The sequence below is a fragment of the Myiozetetes cayanensis genome, unplaced genomic scaffold, assembly GCF_022539395.1.
Source record: "Myiozetetes cayanensis isolate MyiCay16 unplaced genomic scaffold, myiCay2020 scf5-8, whole genome shotgun sequence".
NCBI classification, from domain to species: Eukaryota; Metazoa; Chordata; class Aves; order Passeriformes; family Tyrannidae; genus Myiozetetes; species Myiozetetes cayanensis.
In genome coordinates, this window is record NW_026087742.1 from 66,185,377 (window position 1) to 66,204,257 (window position 18,881).

Consider the following 18,881-nt stretch of genomic DNA (forward strand, 5'->3'; position numbering starts at 1 on the left):
TTTTAATTAACTGTAATTCACCCTATTACATGAAGCAGGTTATAACTTGATTTTCATAAAGCAATGAATTAGAAAAGCAAAATAAACATTAGCCTCTTGGGGTAAGGAGAAGGAAATGAAACCAATTACAATGTACATGGGAAAAAACAGCAGAAGTCAATAAAAATAAAAATCAAAAATTTTAGATACACAGATGAAGTTTTATAGATAATAAAAAAGTCAATCACTGAAAATAAAAGTCCTCTCAGTATACATTTACAGTTTAAAAAGAACAGAACAAAAATCAGTGTTACAGCTCTGAAGTTGATACATAAGAAATACAGAAGTGAAAACAATGTCTGCTCTACTAGATCCTCCATGGCTTAGTTTCAGAAACAAAGTAAGTAAATTTAAAAAACGCATGCAGATACTTGTACAAAGCCATACACGGAATGCATATCAAAGGGTTAAAACCCAAAGTGCTCCCAGGAGGGTCATATTCAGCACAGGTGTATTTATTTCCCCTCCCCAGCCCATCAGGCCCTGGTACCCAACCAAACGTTTACAGCTGGGGAGGCCTAACGAGGGTAGGCTTCTTGCATTTAAGGCCCATTTCCATCAGCTCTATCACTTTTATTCTTAGTCCTGCTTGTGCATTACAGTCAGATTATTTTGCTTTTCCAGCTGCATTTTCCAACTGACACATGGAGGAAGTCCACTTTTCTCATCTCTCTTTCTTTTACCAACTGACCAAGTGATGATAACGTGAGATCGGTCTGGTGATCCATCCGCCTGTCTGCTTCCACGTCCTGCTGCGCACAGCAGGCACGCTAAAATACAAGTGTCAGGCAGTCAAGAAATCTCGACAGGCCTCTAATCTTAAGGGCATCAAATATGGTTAAGTCATCCCCTTGTATGGAAAAAATCTCATGGAATGGGGCCAGCAGTTAAAAGGGCTTTGACAAGCGGAGAAGGATTAGAACAAGTCAGTACCATTTCAAAATGAAAAGCACAGAGGTCTGGCTTCCTAACAAGCAAATTCACCAAAGAGCCACAAGCTTAACTGGAAATATGCAGTCACTGAACCTGCAGTATGTCAGCAAACACAAAGTAAGCTCTTTCAAACATGTACTGAAAGATATAATGCTGTATTTTCTTCAGTGTTGTTTTTCTTATCAGCATTTGAAAAGAGTCCACAAGAAAACACTATACTGAATGAGTTCAGGAGGAATATATTATCTAAATACAGAAGCACATTTGTATTAATACCCAGGGATGATATTCACAAACATCTTCTTACTACTGTGTAAATGCCTTCAAAACAAACACCTCTGGGCTACACCAGCGATGCAGAAGTCTCACAGAAGATGCTCCTGAGAAGCCTCCTGAGGACTAGTGTGCCAGAAGGGGTGACAGCAGTGCCTGTGCATCTTCTGAGTTTTTTCATACTTTGCACCCAGTACTCTCAGATTATCACGGTTTCCAGATTCAGAAGAGAAGGAGAATAAATTCTCAAGATAGTAAGCTGAACAGACAGTCGTAACATGCCCTCCCCTCCTCTTGAGGGCTACAAAGACAATTGGCTGTGTCAAGTTCTGCCTCTCTGGGGCTCAGCTTCCTGCTGCCCTGTCTCCCAAACTAGACCAAGACAAAACACCTCTTCCATAGAATCGAGGGGCATTAACATCAAATTAAACTAAGCTGCAAGCACCTGGTCAACATTAGCTTGAGCTGAAGCTGCCACCACCCGGGAGGCATTACCCCAAAAGACCATGGCATTTCCTAAGCTGTTCTCAAACTGAAAGAATTTAGCAGCAGTGGGTGATGTAGATAGGAGAGCATGTCCTTTTCCTACATTCCTGCCAGTGGTGTCCCCTTCCCTGCTTTCAGTTTCATTTTCTCTGTTGCCACCTAAAGAGCCATCAATGGAAAATTCACACAAATTGTGAAAACTAGGATAGAGGAAACCTCAAGAGATCATCTAGTCTCTCCCCAGCAATTCGCACCACTGTGATTACCTCAAAAAATCATTCCATCTTGATTATATCCATTATACACAGGCTTCAAGAAGAGAATCACTGGACCTGCAAAGAAAAACTGTCTGTAGCATCAAGATTCATCCTGAGTCACTCTGAAGACAAAACATCTGCTTTAACTTACCACCAGGACCACAAAAAGAACAAAAATAGCCAGTTTATGCAGGCTGGGAGCATGCCAGAACTCTGATACTTACTTCAATTGTTCCTAAAAACATCTATAAAGTAAACATTTTTCAACAGAAAATTACGATTAAACCCTCCACAAAATATGACTAATTACAATACATTCTCTGCCTTTTAAGGATGTTTTTCAGATCAACTATCACAGATGATGTCTGCAAAATTATTTAAAGATGAAAAGCAGTATGAATTATTATAATAAAGTTTTAGCATTCAAGAACAAGAGAGAAGCTAAGAAATACATTTTAATTCCTCAGTACAAGATAATACAGTAGTCTTTTACATTGAAAAAAAAGTCCATACAGAATTCTCATTGGAGCACTCATTCCTCCAGCTTCTTTAAAATTGACTTTGTACACATGCCCCCCCCCAGAACAGGAGTGACAAAAGGCAGCTCCTTCATGCAGAAGTCCTTGTTCCCCTGGCTAAATTTATTTTCTCAGAGAGGCAAGGCTATTGCTAACCTTAGTCAGATGAAGTTTCCAGATACCACTGAACTCTCATACTGGCACATCTAGGTCATTACAAAGTCTGTGGAGCTGATGATCTAATTGGTTGTGATCCCTAGTGAAATATAAAAATCAGTACTTGGTCCATGTATATGTATTTTTTCTATTTTAATGCATCTCAACTCAAGGTATGTGAGGATATAATGTAAATTTATAAGTGTAAATCTGTATATAGGCTGTATGGTGGCAATGAACATTGGTGAATGCCCTCAAAATAATACCATTCTCATAACTAAAACAAAAATCTTGTTAGTACAGTAAAAGGACACATGAAAATGTAGACACTCTCAAGGTAACCACGTGCAGAAGTTGTTATTACTATGTACAGACACTTAAAAATACCTCTGATCTCTTGGGATTTGGTTATATTCAATTAGTAACACCTCAAGAGTCACCACAAATACCAGGATTTTTTTCTATTGCATACACAAGACCTTGGAAACAATTTTTTTTTAAATTATTATTATTATTATTTGATCATACAATGTTAACATAGTTTTGGCAATAAGGATCTTAGCTATTTAGATATACTGTAATGGGTAATGGTCAGACAGAATGCTTCACTGTGTCATACGGATGCACTGTCTGAAAAGGATATTAATAAATCCATTATCATAAGCACTCACTGATATGGAGCAATTATGCAACTTTTCATTGTCTTCTCTTACATGTTACAGTCACATAAGACAGCAATGCTGTTAAAAGCAGTAACAAATACACACTTGTGAAAGACAAAGCCAGACTAACAGGAATGGAAAGGAAATATTAGGAAGGAAAAAAAAAGAAAGACTCAAATGCAGCTGAGAAGTAGAGAAGAAAACTGAATACATGTTTACTGCAACTCACCCTACGGCTTTTGTGTTTTCTCTGCTCCTCAGTAATGGAAACGTAAAAGTATTAACGATAGGACGGACCATCTAAACTTACTGTCACCATGGAAGACATCATCAAACCCTAGAGTGTAAAACTAGGGTTCTACCCAATATTGCTTTTAGGAAGACTAACAGCTATGCAAAATACAGCAAATAGAAAACTACATTTTACATTTATTTTACTTCGTTAACTTCTCTATGTTAGTCTAATATTTTTAATGAGATTTTTTCAGGGGAGTAGCAGATGATTCCAGCAACTGACTGCTCTTTTGTGCACTTATTATTGACTTTAAAACAGGTGTATTTGTGAATTTTTGCTTGCTTGCTTACACTCTAGTGCACCAGCTTTGTCATTTTTAGCGATTCCTTCCTGTGTGAACAAGCTTGAGCTTAGGGTTTTCTTTCACACGCCAACAGGAAACCCTGCCAAAGTTGCAAACAGCATGTGGGGAGAAGTACAAGAAAGCAGCATGACCAAAATTTCACATTACTTTACATTTAAAAAGAAAACCAGAAAAATAAGATAAGAGATGAGCAGTCTAGGAAAGGAAGGGTTAAAATTGTTATCTAGAGCAAAGCAAAAAAAAAACCCTATGATTTATCACATCCACCAGATAAACTGTTCTTCACCTCCAACTACTGGACTACAAAGCAGCTGAAAGAGCAGTTAGACCACTGGCTTCACAATATATTCACCAGCTACTCAAAGCCCTACTAGCAGTCAATTTCTAGATACCAATACTGTACAACAGCTTCATTAAAACTGATATGACAGGACAGAGTTTCAGCACGTGTGCAGGTGACAAAATCTGGGGGAGCAGTGAGCACGCTCAAGGGCAGTGCTGCCATTCAGAGAGATATCAGCAAGTTGGAGAAATGTTTTGGCGGCAACACTGTCAAATTCAGCAAATGCAAATGGCAGGTCCTGCAGTTAGGGAGGAATAACCCCAAGCACCAGTACACACTGGGGTCTGAGGAGCTGAAAAGCAACTTGGCAGAAAAGGAGCTGGGGTCCGGGTGGATGAAAAGTTGACCCTGAGCCAGAAATGGGGTGTGGGTCGTGGCAAAGAAGGCCAACAGCCTTCTGGACCACATTAGGAAGAGCATCACCATCAGGCTGAGGGAGGTGATCCTTCTTGTCTGCTCAGCACTGGTGAGACACCTGGAGTACTGGGCCCAGTGCTGTGCCTTCCAGTACAAGGCAGACAAACACAACAGATAAGACAGGTCAGGTCACCAAGGTCACCAAGCTGGTCAAGGGCAGAAGCACATGGTACTTGTGGCCAGTCTGTGAGAGTTGGAGTTGTTCAGCCTAAGGAAGAGAAGGCTTGGCAGGGAACTTAGTGGTATCTGCAACTCCTTAATACAGTGTAAAGACAAGAGAGCCTAACTCCTCTTAGATGTGGGGAAGAACAGGACAGAAGGTAAAGATCACAACTGCAGCAAGTGAAACCAGAAAAGAAAAAAGTTTTTATGATAAAGGTCATCAAAAACTGCAACAGATTGTCTAAAAGGGTCACTGAATCTCCATCCTTGGAGATGTTAACACTTGACTACCTAAGGGTCAGAATACCCTCACTGAATTCAGCCCTGCTTTGAGCAGGGACTGGATCAAATGAATCACCTCCAGAGAGGTGATAAACTAACCTATGTTAGTTTACCATTCTGAGGGTTTTTTTCCTCTATGTATAAGATTTCCCCAACCATTAAGACATTAGCAATAGAGTTTTTGAGAGTATATTAAAATCCCATTCCAGTGACACAATTTTAAGACCCAGAGTTCAGCAGAACTTAACACAAATTTTAGCATTCTTAAAACTGTAAAGAAAAAAACCCTCCAAATTACACTTTCCTTTTAAGCTGCTTAAAAAGATATGCAATTTTTCTTCAGAACACCTAATCACGAATATGCATACAAGTGTGTATGTAAAAATATATATCATGTATTTATATGTATTTGATAACATGTTTTGAAACCTCCAAATACTCATGGCACCCTGAAGAAGTAAAAAACACAGCAGCTTTATATTTAAGTACTATACCACAGAAATACAAATCAGATAGTTAATTCTCACTGTTTATTTTTTATCTCACTGATATGTCAGCTTTTCCATAATACAAATTGTATTTTAAATCAGTGACGGCATCGCGTGTTTCCTATACTTGTGATGCCGACTAGCGGAACAACAGCTATAGCCACAGCTCATACCGACACCAGAAAAGTGATGGTATGTTTTCAGCTGAAAATAAAGAGCTGCATTACTTGAGTGCCAAATCATAAGCCACGACCAGAACATGCTATTAGACTACATCTAGGGAACTTCAGTAGCTTGGATCAACTGCTCTGTCAAAGACTTTGAAAACCTTCAAGATGTGAAAAGCTAAGTCATAATTCCACCAGTTTGGGTTTTTTTCTTCTATGCACATATGGAATGTTTATGTAAGCATGTATAATCCATCTGAGATATAAAATATACGCCAAAAGGAAATTTCAAGTTTCAGATTTTTATATACTAACAGAGAATACAAATCACATGATGAAGCAGAAGGAGGAACAGATTTCTGTAGTTTCCCATCATCTGTGATCAAAGCACCAGGACACATACATGATATTAATCACCCAGGACTCCACAGATTGCATCAGCAGAATTACATATGGAATCTAAAATTATTATTATAATTTGATGCTAAAGTTAGACTCCGCACAGTACCGAGGACTGGGAGGATGCATTCAGTTTCCTTTTCCCTTCAAAACTGGTGCAGCCTCAGATGATATTCTTTCTCCCTTCTAGAAAGATAACAGTGCCCAGGTTGCGTCTCAGTTCCAAAATCCTTAAGAACACCATACTAAAACAGTGGTTTTCAGCAACATCTGTAATTTTTTTTTTGCAATGGTATAACTGACTTCATATAAAACCAGAGCAAATCAACACGAAGCAGACTGTGGAAAATTTTGCCTGCTTTTCAACCGTAAATCATGAAGGTCATGCTTGGTTTCGGGTTGTGAGACATATCTATCCTTGGGAAATATCTCGAGGAGAGTAAAGGAGCTCTGCCTTGGTCCAGCTCACTACATGCACAGCACCTTTGGGCATCTATCCAAAGCAGCCACTGCCTTCAGCAATGGATGCTCACCAGCATGGTTCTCCACGAACTATGCAATCAGGTGCCCAAAGGCAAGCAACCAAACCTAGGGTATGGATAATCAGCATTCAATGTTTCTGTATATGCAAGCAGCAGCCAAACAACTGGCAGCGGTGCTCAATGCAAAAAACCAGAAAAATTCCCACAGTTCATGCCAAATATACAGTTCTTCGTACCACAGCCATCTGTGCCTTGCTCGTACCACAGCCATCTGTGCCTTGCAACAGTAATTGCAAAGACAAACATCGTATTATTTTTTAAATGATCAAATCACATACTAATGAAAATATACAGCTCTGGAGAAGAACAGAAAAAAACCCTATACTGTCAAGGAAGAAGAAAAAAAAAAAACACAACCACAAAAGCAAAGCATCCTCTTTCTCAAAATATAGTCACAAGACTTAGATGTTTTAACTTTTAACCCACATTCTTCAGGGGAGGGATGGAAGGAGGGAGGATAAACACATGTCGCCCAAAACAGTTTAACAATCCAGATTCACTGGATAGCAGTTACACTACTACTCATAAAATACAAAGCCAGTTTCACCCTCATGGATTTTGAAGTGGAAAACACAAGCGATTCAAGTTAATTATTATATTGCTAAGTCATAACAGTATTAACAGAGGTACAGCAAACACAGTTTTACATATTAGCTCTCAATGAAAAATCAGAGAAAAAAACCTTTATGCCACTTTTATAACGACACTGCATAAATATAGCCCAAGGCAGAGGGAAAAACACACGTTGGTCTAGGTCAAATTTTTAGTATCAAATTTGTAATTAATCCTTCAAGATAATTAATCAGTAATACTACAGACCTAGTGTTTCCTTCTCATACACAAACATGCTGCCTCAATTGTGTGAGGTGCCCAGGACACCCACTGAAGTTGGGAACATGGGCTATTTCAGAGCCCAGCAAAGGTTTACTCGCTGTCTTCAAGCATCAGGTCCCTGATTAAAATCACTACTGTGATGCAATTTACACAAAAGTAGGTTTTGACTGTGGCAGTGGAAGTTTTAAGGCCTTGACATAGACTGAGATGTATCTAATAGATGAAAGCTGTAATTTAGGAAACTAACTATGATTTAATTATTTCTTTTGCTTCTTGCATGCAGGAGTGTAATGTCCTTTTAAAGAATAATCCAGACTTAGCACAAGGTAGTCCCCAACTGCAGCTGTTTTTCACGCTGTACCACCTAGGAAACCCTTTATACACCCCAGCCACAGCATCCTCAGTTTTAAAACAGAGCAGCAACTCTACCAGAAGACAGTCATGTTTTTGGTAAAGAGCACAATTCATCACAACAGAGGAACACATCTAAAACCACGGTGAAACCAGCTCTTGCTTTCCCCATCTCCTCTCTCAACTGACATCGTCAACTCTTGGTTCACCACCTCTGATGTTCATCTGAATGTTTTGGAGAACTAAGGTCACCAAAGGGGCAACTCTACAATCGACTTTTTTAAATAATTAGTTGTCACGTGGATTACTGAACTGAATCTGCTTGCCCAGAGGCCAAATCAGAACTGGAACCAACACAGGGAAGGGACTACAAATGGAAGGAGAAGGGGACATGGAGACCACTGCTTCTAGCACAGCGAGGTGCAGGGTTTGCTAAGTCTGTCTCATCAAAACTGTATCTGGTGAACAAATGGGAGAACATGCAAACTGCTGTTACTGCATAACTGAAAAGCTTTCCAAAACTTTTTACATTCTTCATTAATGGCATGACCTTTTTAAATAATGTAAGATGACACTTTAGATTGGTGTATCAAGATAGACATGTCATACAGACCATTAGCTCCCTTTTCTGGACAATATGCCACTTCCGTAATATAGCTGACTTCCTTGCAGTACAGTACAATGTATCTTTTCCAGTCCTCTTAACTTGTTTTCTACATGCAGCAGGCAATTTATAGCTGAAGTGACTTTATTTTTGTTGAGATATCCTATGCTAAGTTTCTGCTCAGAACACATTTTTACAGCTGAGACTTATCAGTCCCTAATAGCAGGGATTTCCAGTGGACATATTTAACCAGGGACGGTAAAAGAAATATGGATTTTCAGCTACTTAATATTATCAAAAACCTTTACTGTAACAATATAAAAAGAAATGGATAGTTCAAGTTAAACCAATATCTACAATCGCTTCCATAGATGTCCTATCTTTATGACTGCTGGCTGCAACCTTTTTAAGGTCCTTTCACTGACAGTGCTTATCTCAGCTTTATTTTAAAAGCGTTCTCTTTTCTTCCCCCCTCTTTTTGCAATGAAGTACCCTTCAAACTACAGATCAAACTGCTTCATTTTGACTTTGTCCCAATGATTTTTTTCCACCAGCTAGCTATTCGTAATCTCAACTACCTTCTAATATCAGAACAACATAAACTCTGATGTTTGGAAGGCACAGTTACTCAGTTTGTGAAAGCTGGGCAGTATTTGGCACACACAAACAGACCTGAAGACCAGATCCAGTGCAAACAGTGTCCACACATTCCCCACCACAGCTCCAAGCTCACAGGCATCTGATCCTTAAGCTCCAGTACTCAGAAGCCCATGATGGGGATTTTATGCATGGGAAGAGAGAAGCATCTCACAGAAGCATCAAAGCCTTCACCCACAATTTTAAGAGCTGAACAGAATCAGCAAACTCCTAATGCCCCAAAAAGAGGCTGATCTTAAACCCAAATCCTACAAGGTACCAGATGTGTGGTTCCCACATACAAAGAACAAATATTATTCACTTGAGAAGAGCTGACAACGTTTTATTCTTCTAGGCTAAACCAAAGTAGCAACAAGGGGTTGGCACCACTCTACACACCCATCAGCAGCTGCTCCTGCTGGGTCAGTGGGATTGAAATTAGCTCCTTCCAGCCAGGAATAATAGATTTACTCTTCCAGAAGGCACTGAGAAGCATGGGACAGCATGACTCATGTACTTAAGGTAAAGGCAGTCCCACCTTCCCACAGCCATTTCACACATTTGGATATTTGCTGAAGAAAGTTGCTAAATTGCTCATTCAGGTCCAGCCCCATGCATACCTTGGATTACCATCACTGGCAGACACCAGGTTGCCTTGCCCTGCTCTGCAATAAGACCAGATCCTTCTCTGGAGCTCCAAGAACAGCCACTGGGGCAACAATTTCATCAGCAGTTAAGGATACGCTGATTTTCAATAGGATTTAGGCAGCCACAAACGTTCACCCTGGAAGAAGATGATCAACTGACCAAGACCATTAGCCGTGCAACAAGGAATACAGCTGTGCAACAACAGAGTCTTCTCCTCCAAGTCTTCCACTAACAGAGGGAAACAAAGAGAGGGAGATAGCAAGTGGTAGCAATTACCTTTAGGGACAGGAGGAACAGCAGCAGTATAACCTCCTCCCAGGAAAGAAAATGGAAAGACACAGTAATGGAAAACAGCACAGCAAGGATAAACATAAGAAAGAGAATGAAGTAAAAAATAGGGGGCAAAAGGAGGAAGAACAGGGTGAGTGACAGAGAGAGGAAATACAAAAGAAATGGTGCACACTTCTATTGCTCCTTCAGTATGGAAAATTTTAAGTATTTTAAGAAGCTTCCAAATACTCCTCTGATGAAACAATGGCATTTTAGCTGTTGTTTGTTGAGTGTAGTGGGTTTTTTTCCTGCTTCTATTATTATAGAAATGGTTGGATCAGAAAGTTGAGTGAGTTAACCACAATCAGGAAGTAAAATGAAGTTATTGAGACAAGCTGCATCTATTGACTTTACATGTTTTTAAATAGCAAGAGCATCTTGCATATGCATACTCATGAGCAAGAGACCAGAATGGAAAGAGACACAAAAAGGTGAATGAGCCATAAAAAGAAACCATCAGACAAACGTAAGACACTAGAACAAAGATGAGTCAGATATGGAAAAATGTGAAAAATGTGTTTAAAGAAATGAGAGGATGAAAATATTCAGAAAACTACAAAATTTCAAGTTACTCAGCTATAATACTGGTGCTTTCCTTACTTCTACAGTATGTAGCAATGTCCTGTATAAAGATAATAAAATGGTGATAGGACTTGTAAGAGTACTTTCATTATATCAAAATTTATAGCTATTCTGGATTTTAGCAAACCAGTGGCAAGACAGAAAGAGGAAGTAACATCTACTGTACCCATGCTCTAGCTCTGTAGAAGCATGGAACCCTCTCTCATGCACGTTTCTGTTTTACTTGAAGGACAGTTTCTTGAAAACACTTAAGTTCTTGGCAACTACAGTAACCTCAGTGGAAGGAATCAAACTCTGCAGCAAGAAAGATCCATACCATCCCAGAGATGTTCCTGCTTTCTCCAATCCCCACCTGAGAGTGGCCAGTTAAAGCTCGAGATTGCTTTTAAAGCCTGGGGCTAGTTTTATTTTCTCCACTACTAACTTCAGATAGAACTGGAGTGACATTCTGGGTCGTTCTGTATTTTCTGCTCTTCAGCTAGCAAGTATCTTGGTTTCTTCCAACTTCTTTGGTTGTGTTCCCATGCAGGTGCATACGTATATAACAATTACAAGAAATCCCTAAAAATGTTAGTCTGAGTGTCCATGAAGAACTACAGGCAAATTCAACAAGCTTAAATGCCTTTTCCAACATAAACAATTATGATTCTTTTTTTTTTCCTCTGATTATCTCTCTTATCTTTCTTCCGTCCAGCAAAAAAAAAAGGTTTCAGAATGGTAACACAACTTTTCCTCAAACTGCATGGCAAGTATTCTTCCTGCAATAACCCTTCCTCTTCAGACGCATCGGCTTCACTTCATGTCAGAAGTTGTAGGAATAAAAAACATGCACAGCCTCAAGAAACTGCCAAGGGAGAGAGCAAAATGCACGACTGAACTACAGTTCCCACCACTTTCCACACAGCAACACAATGTGTAGACAACTGCGGGTTACATCACATCTCGTCCTCCAACCTCCACTGCTGAAGAAGGTGCTGCCGACTGCTGCTGAAACTGCCCCAGCCAATGCTTACCCTCCCTTCAGATCAGAGATTCTCATTAGGGAAAGATAACACACTCAAATCCTGACACACTCGAGTATGTAGCAACCTATGATGGGGCAAGGTTAGGGTATCAGGTTTTCGATCGAGCTCCTGGAACACAGAAACATGGTCTCACACGGTAATTAGTTTGCAATTTGTATGCTTCTTACTGATTTAGTTCAAAAGTCTTTATGTACTATCTTAAGAAGCATTTTTAAGAGCGTATCAGCCATTCAGACACATCCTATTGAGAACCAGAGTCACATTTATTTGTCTCAGTCATTCAGGCAAGTTGAAAAATCCTATCTTTTACGTTATTTTTTGCCATCACAGTCTATGTCTGTCCCCCCTAGTGTTAGACATTTAATCAAAGTACCCAGACAGGGACAAGAGATAATGCAGACTCTCCCTACATACAGTTTACACGGGGACAGGCATCTCTGGAGGTAATCACGACCCACACTGAGATCTAGAAGGGCTTTTTAGCTTTCCCTTGACCACAGTAGGAATGTTCTGCTGACTACACCTGAGCACAGTTCCTCCATCAGGTGTTAAATGAAATAAACCTAGGTCACCTTCCCTTGCTGTTGTATTTCATATCCATATACACACACTATACATACTCATGTATGAGTACAGACAAATGCATATATAGAACATACGTATGTACATACAGACATGCATAAATAAATACAGGCACTTAAACATTCCTCAGCAGAACTGCTCTGGGTACACTTGCACTCAAGTAGTAAGCTGCTCTTGCAAAGAAATTAACTGATACAAGTCAGGACAGACAGTTATTTCTCCCATCCACCTTTACAGAACCTCTAAGACTTTAGTGGGTGCGGGCGCATCTCCCAACAGACTTTTACACTGGCATAGCTGGAGTCATACACAGCAGAGACAATAATCCAATTAAGTTTAAAAAATATATCCTAGAAGAAGTAGTGACCAGAGATTGAAGAGAAATAGAGATGTGCAGTTTTGCAGATCACTTGTCAACTTGGTAGCACCTTCCTAATGATCACTTTCTCTTGCTTTCCTGAGTTGCCAGTGGAACCAAGACCTACTTAGTGCCTGCTTGCAAGCGAGTAGAACATTAGTAAAGAAAGTCTTTGCATCAACACATGGGTTTGCCTCCTACCTCCCGGGTAAGGGCATTTGCAAGGTAGCATGGCTCTCACACAGTTAAAGCTAGCAGACGTGTTTGGCAATGTGGAATCTAGCTATAGGAATCAGCCAAAAATACTGTTTTGCTTCTGCTTTTAACATCAAAAACTGGCACTCTGCCCTGCCATTACAGCAGGCTGCACCAAGATGAGAGAAGAAGGTCCTCTGCATCCCACCTGGTTCTGTCCACTCATATTTTATTTACCAGACCTCAATGCACACAGTACTGCAAAGCTGAATTCTGTATTTTTACTTAACCAATATTGGTTATGTTTTTGTGGGGCACTCGCACCATCAGGTAGCCAGATGGAATCACAGTCTGTTGAAAAAGAAACAAACACAGATCAATAACTACAGTCTGATTTGTGTGGTTTAAATATTGTCAAAACATGCACCAGGAAAAGGCTGGTGGACTTCACAGCCCAGAAAGCTTGATGCACTCCAACACTCCATACACGGAGCTAGTATCCACAAGAGTTAACTACAGAGGGAGAAGTGTCTGCAAGTAGACAAGTAAATAAATAAATAAGGATAGGGAGCATTTCACATTCTTTCAGCCATTTATATTTAATGATCTCTATACAACACAGTCTACAGTTCTTCCAATGACAGAGCTGTGCAACATGTGAATGAGAACAGGAATCCATGAACTCTGAGATCAAACCCTAACTCCTCTAGCTTTAAATTGAAAATAACAGTCCTTTCCCTATTGATTTTTTCCCTCCTCTTTCATTTGTGAAAAATTGATTTTTCTCAGCTGTGTTTGCTGAAGTGTCCATACCTGCAGCTCACTGCTTGCTTTAATCTTTGTATTTGTTCATCCATACTTCCAGTAAGCCATGTCAAATAAGCACCTGAGAGAGCCCCAGTCCCACACTTGCCAGTGGTCTTATCAAGTCTCAGAAACTCTATCCCTCACACATTGTGATTAAAAGATGAGGAGGCTGTTCCTGCCTTCCCAGAGGATGCTCAGAGGCCACTCCTGCAGCCAGAGACCCTCAGGACAAAGCCTGCGTATTTTTGCAGAATGACATCTCAGAGCAGCACAGGCACCTGAGAAAGATGTAAAAGGAGCTCATGCTCCCCCAGCAGCTTCTGAGAAGGCAGCAGAGAAATAACCTCAGGAAACCTGGCACTAAAAAAAAAAAAAAAAGGAAACCCATGAAGAGGAGAGAATTTTAGGAGATCAAGACAGAGAGACAGAAAGTACTCACAATAAAGTCCTCACCACAGCTACTGCCCATTTTTCTCCTCTCTGCTGGATTTAACAAAGGGAACCACACCACGCTTTGCCAACTTACTCAGTTACTCTGAAGACAGCTGGACTAGTTGGAAAAATGCCAGACAATGCCAGTCCTTCAAATCATGTGGTTATACAACTTCAAAATTGTAGCATACATGTAAAATTAAAAATAAAAAAAAAGTTTGAAAATTTTCCAATGAGAATGATTTGGGGATTAATCCAAATAATAATTAAAAAACAGTAATAATTGAGGCTATATCTATACTACTTATGAAACATTAAAATTTTAGCCCTAAGTCCTTTCTACAAAAAATTGGACCTCTTCGTTCTCAGACGAGGCCAGGCTATGCAGCAGCATTTATGACACGCACACATGTCCGTTCTGAACACGTATGGCTTATTTCACTTTTGATCTGAACTAAGACTTGCAGATGTGAGACGCATTAATCCACTCTGGCAATCAATCTCTTTTGCACTAAAAAAACCTGCACGTAGCACATAAAAATTGTGTGTAATTTGCATTTAATAGGTAACTGAATTTTAAGGTACTTTTAAGGAAATTTAGGGTAACTAGCCATGCTGCAAGTCTATGCATTTGAAATCCTCAAATATATTCCTATTCCAGTATCCTCTGAGCATTAACTCTTTGGGGTTTGACTTAAGTCTAATTGTTTCAAACCCTTCATGACTGTTATTTTCTTTCCGTAGCCCTTTGGTCCAAAGCACAAATAACACATGAATTATGGTGTTAGCCAACAATTATACAATTCTACAGCTCATTTATCAAACTCACAAGGGAGTCCAAATGATCATGACACAATAAACAAGATACACAAATTATAAAACACATCTAAAGCTCTAATTATCTATTTATTATAAGACAACATACCCTTGTTTTAAGCTATGGGAAAATTAAAGAATGACATTAACTGACCCTCCAGGGCCCAAAAGGGACTGAGCCCCCAAGCGAGGGGACCCGGGGCAATGCTCCTCTGTAAGGTTAAATCCTAAATGACCAGCAAGCACATGGCATGTAGCATTGTGACTCCCACAGTGACATCTTCCAAAACAAGCAAGGGGTGATTCTTTTTTTTTTATATAGCTACATCCTATTTGGTTGATCTTCTACACAGCAGCAATTCCCAAGATAAAAACAAAGCAAGTTATGCCACAATATTATTCATTAAAAAATTGAAGTATTTCACCATGTGCAGAGATGAATGATTCATCTTTGTGCCCTGAGGAATATTCAGGCCACAAAAGGATGCCAGATAAAGAGACAACCATTCCACAAACCAAGTGCAGACTAAATAAATAAAATGAGACCTCCTACCTTTCTCAGAGGGGAAGAAGCATTTTTAAGTGAACTTGCATATGCTCTAAACTTCAGAAAATTTAGTGTGCAACAAATCTTTCATCAAAGCAGTAACCAAGAACAAGAGTTACATCACAGGACCACAAAGTCTGCAGCAAAACAAGCAATCTTCTACTCTTCAAGCAGATGAGCTTTATTCCACATAACCTCCAAATGCCAAACTATCCTAATTAGTTTAGTGACCCTAAGTTTCAAATATAGTCAAAAGAAGAGAGACAGAAAAGCTGAACTGCCCTGCAGATGTATCCCTCTCTGGAGACACCTTACAACATGGAGGCCAGCTCTGTACCAGCACGTTGGCTGGGACTGTCAGCTTATCCTGGTTCTCAGGAGAGTAATGGTGCACGTAAATCAGGTTGCTTCTGGAGAAAGCTACACCAGAAGCCCCTCTCCAGCAGCACAAAGTGTATTCCAACCCTCGAGGGGTCATAAGGTCCTGCAAAAACAACTGCTCCCATCTCTTCCATCTGCTTCTGCTTGTCTAGACATGGCCTCCAGCACACAGTTAGGTGAAACAAGTCTAAATCTGGTAATTTCCAGGCTCTGTAATTCTGTACTTCAAATTCCTTTTAAAATAAAGTCACACTGCATGACATAAGATATGTTTCTTTAACATTAACAGATCAGTATCTGTTGCATATTTTATGGTTCCCTTTACTCTCCTTGACTCCTGCTGCTTCTTTGAACCACTCTCCCTTATTTTCTGGTTCTTTTTCATCACCTCCTAGCACTGAAGTATTTATCAAGTCTCCCAGTAGTGGCTGAGAATAAAAAGAACCACAACTAACGTATGATGGCTTCTGAAAGCCAGAACATAAAATATATCAAGAGCAAATTCTAAGCTGCTCTCAAAAGAATCGTTTTGAATTCTTAAAATTAAAAATCCTTCTCTTCTAGATAGTACCCTACATTGCTAAAATATTTCTAAAATATGAAGCCTTAAATATATATAACTTATATAAATATTGTATTCGATATTTATATAACAAAGATATAAAGTCTGCATGAGACCACCTTCATGCATTAATCTCCAAATTTAGTTAATTTCCAAAGCAATAATTTCCAGAGCATCAGCATTTCAAATTACTAAAGCACACAGCAAGGTGCAGAAGAGCACCTACAGAGCTTTCTATAGGAAGCTTGCTATAGAAGAAAGAAGGTATTGCTAGCTTTCCAGGTTCTTGTCTTGAATCAAAAATACAGCTTCAGACTTCTTCCAGCTGAAAACTGAGCTGCTTTGAAATCAAAACAAATGCCACTGTCTTGACAAATACAAATCCAGGAAATGCTTTGGCATTAAGAAGGCAAATCTTTGTCACAGAAATTTTAGGTGATTATTCTGTAAGGGGTTTCACAACTACAGAGACCAATGTATCACGAAGAAAGCCTCTCTTACAATACTCTGGTGCTTTTTCTTGGTGTATGCATGTTCCTAAAGAAGAAAAAAAATGTATGAGTTTCAAACAGGGTTACGTGCATTGTTAGTATATTTAAAATGTTTGCTCTAGGCAGGAAAAGAGATCAAGCAGTTACAGAACAATCTCAAGTCTGCCAACCATAAAGAAAGCAAAATGTAAAAGTATGTTTAAACAAATAGAATTATTTCAGGTCCTTTGTTCTACAGTATCTGAGCATTTCCCCAAAAGACATAAAGAAACGTAACTAACATGTCATCTTAAGCTCAGTCTCTCAAATCTTTCCTGGGAAAAAACACATGTGCACTGCAGCGTTTGGGTGATCTGGAGTTATTTCATTCATTCTTCCCTCACATGCATCTGCACATTTGTTTACCCTTAGTCATGAGAACATGGATGATTTGACAATGACCTCGGGGAAGAGGGATGAAGCAGCAAGGCCCAGAAGAGTCTGAGCATCATTAAGGAAATACATTGTCTGTAGGAAGAAACGGAGAAAAGTCAAAGAGGAGGATAAAAGACAAGCTACAGCTCACCTTATCCAAGATGCCTTGCTGTATAAAAAATTAACACACATGATGTGCATCTTCAGTTTTCTAAATGTTTAGAAAAAATGAATGCATTTGAGAAGATCCAGTTTTTCCAGTCTTTTCTGAAGGGTGTAAGCTACAGTTTCCTGAACATGCTCATTTCATTTCAATCAAATCATTTCTCACCATAAAAGCATTTCCTCTATTTTTTTCCATTAGTATTTTCAGGCAATCACAACCCAAGTATCTGGAATCGTAGCTCTGAGCTTTTATACTGGTTTCCACAAACTGCACAAGTAATTCTCTGCCTCCCTCCTGTGTTCTTGCCATGCCCAAAAGAGCCCAAAATTCCCACTCTTTGGGATCTATAAACCAACAAAAAAGTCGAGAAGTCTCTTGCTGCAACCCCACCACATTCACAACAGGAAACAGTCCCAAACAGGAAGACACAACTGCAATTTATTTGGTAACAAACACCAGGCACCACTGAGAGGGTCATTCAGGCTTCATTTTGTCTTTCAGGCAATGTAGATAATTTTAAAGTAACATAACTGTTAGCTGGCTATCATATCACACACCCAAACACTGAGAAAGGAGATATTTATGGTCACCAAGCAATTTGAAGTTTAATGTCCCTGTCCTAAGAGCAGAAGATACTCCAAAAGGAAAGTGGGAAATGTGATTCATGACAGGGTGTTAAATTGGACAGTCTTAACCCTAGAGTCACACAAGCACTGCCATCATAACTCTCTTGTGGTCACTTCAGAAGGAAGCACCTACCATGCAGTATGACAGTTCCCACACTTGGGTTGTGCCTGGAAAGCAGAATCAGGTTTGGAAAAAGACAAAGATTAGAGCTTTGTGCTCAATCATGAAGCACAGGAGGAAGCAAAAAGGTATCTGTGTCCAGAACTGAATTAATTCTTTTCAATCATGACTGTCACCATCACCACCAAAACACATTCAAAGATCCTCCCCAAAGGAAGCTTTCCTTACTGGTATTTCTGTCTGTTTTCAGACCACCTAGTCTTCAATTTGGCAAATGGATTGCACCTTTCACATTCATATACAGGCTCTTAAGATAGAGCATTACTTCTGCCCTCAGACTTCAGGGTAGGCAGGAGAAGTCACTTCAAACTTTCAAAAGTCAAGTCTCAGTCTATCAGCCCATTTTTAAGTTCTATTTCTTTGAGCCCAAACCCAAAAAACCCTTGAATGCTTTCTGAAGCTAAATACCCAAATAGGAAGCTCTGGACAGGTTGGTGGGAGCAGCCAAAGAAGTTTATAAGAGAACCTGAAAAATTTCACTAAGGAGGAAAAAAAACTTCTTGTGGGTGTTTGCTACTTCTAAAGACCACTGGCTCATGCTCTTATAGGCAGCTGTCACCTGCTCCAGTCAGGTCAACACCACACAGGGG

At 39.6% G+C, this 18,881-nt stretch overlaps 1 protein-coding gene across 6 annotated transcripts in view; it reads right to left on the minus strand.

Moving 5' to 3' along the window:
* Window positions 1–18,881, minus strand: part of KLF12 (KLF transcription factor 12) — a 236,561-nt gene that overhangs the window by 185,018 nt on the left and 32,662 nt on the right. The window contains exon 1 of one of the 6 annotated variants that reach the window (XM_050331361.1): window positions 1,998–2,014. The exons of the other annotated variants lie outside the window; for them this stretch is intronic. The gene's annotated coding sequence lies outside the window, so the exon portion shown is untranslated. Of the gene's footprint in view, window positions 1–1,997; window positions 2,015–18,881 lie in introns of those variants that run through there. 6 annotated transcript variants of the gene reach the window in all.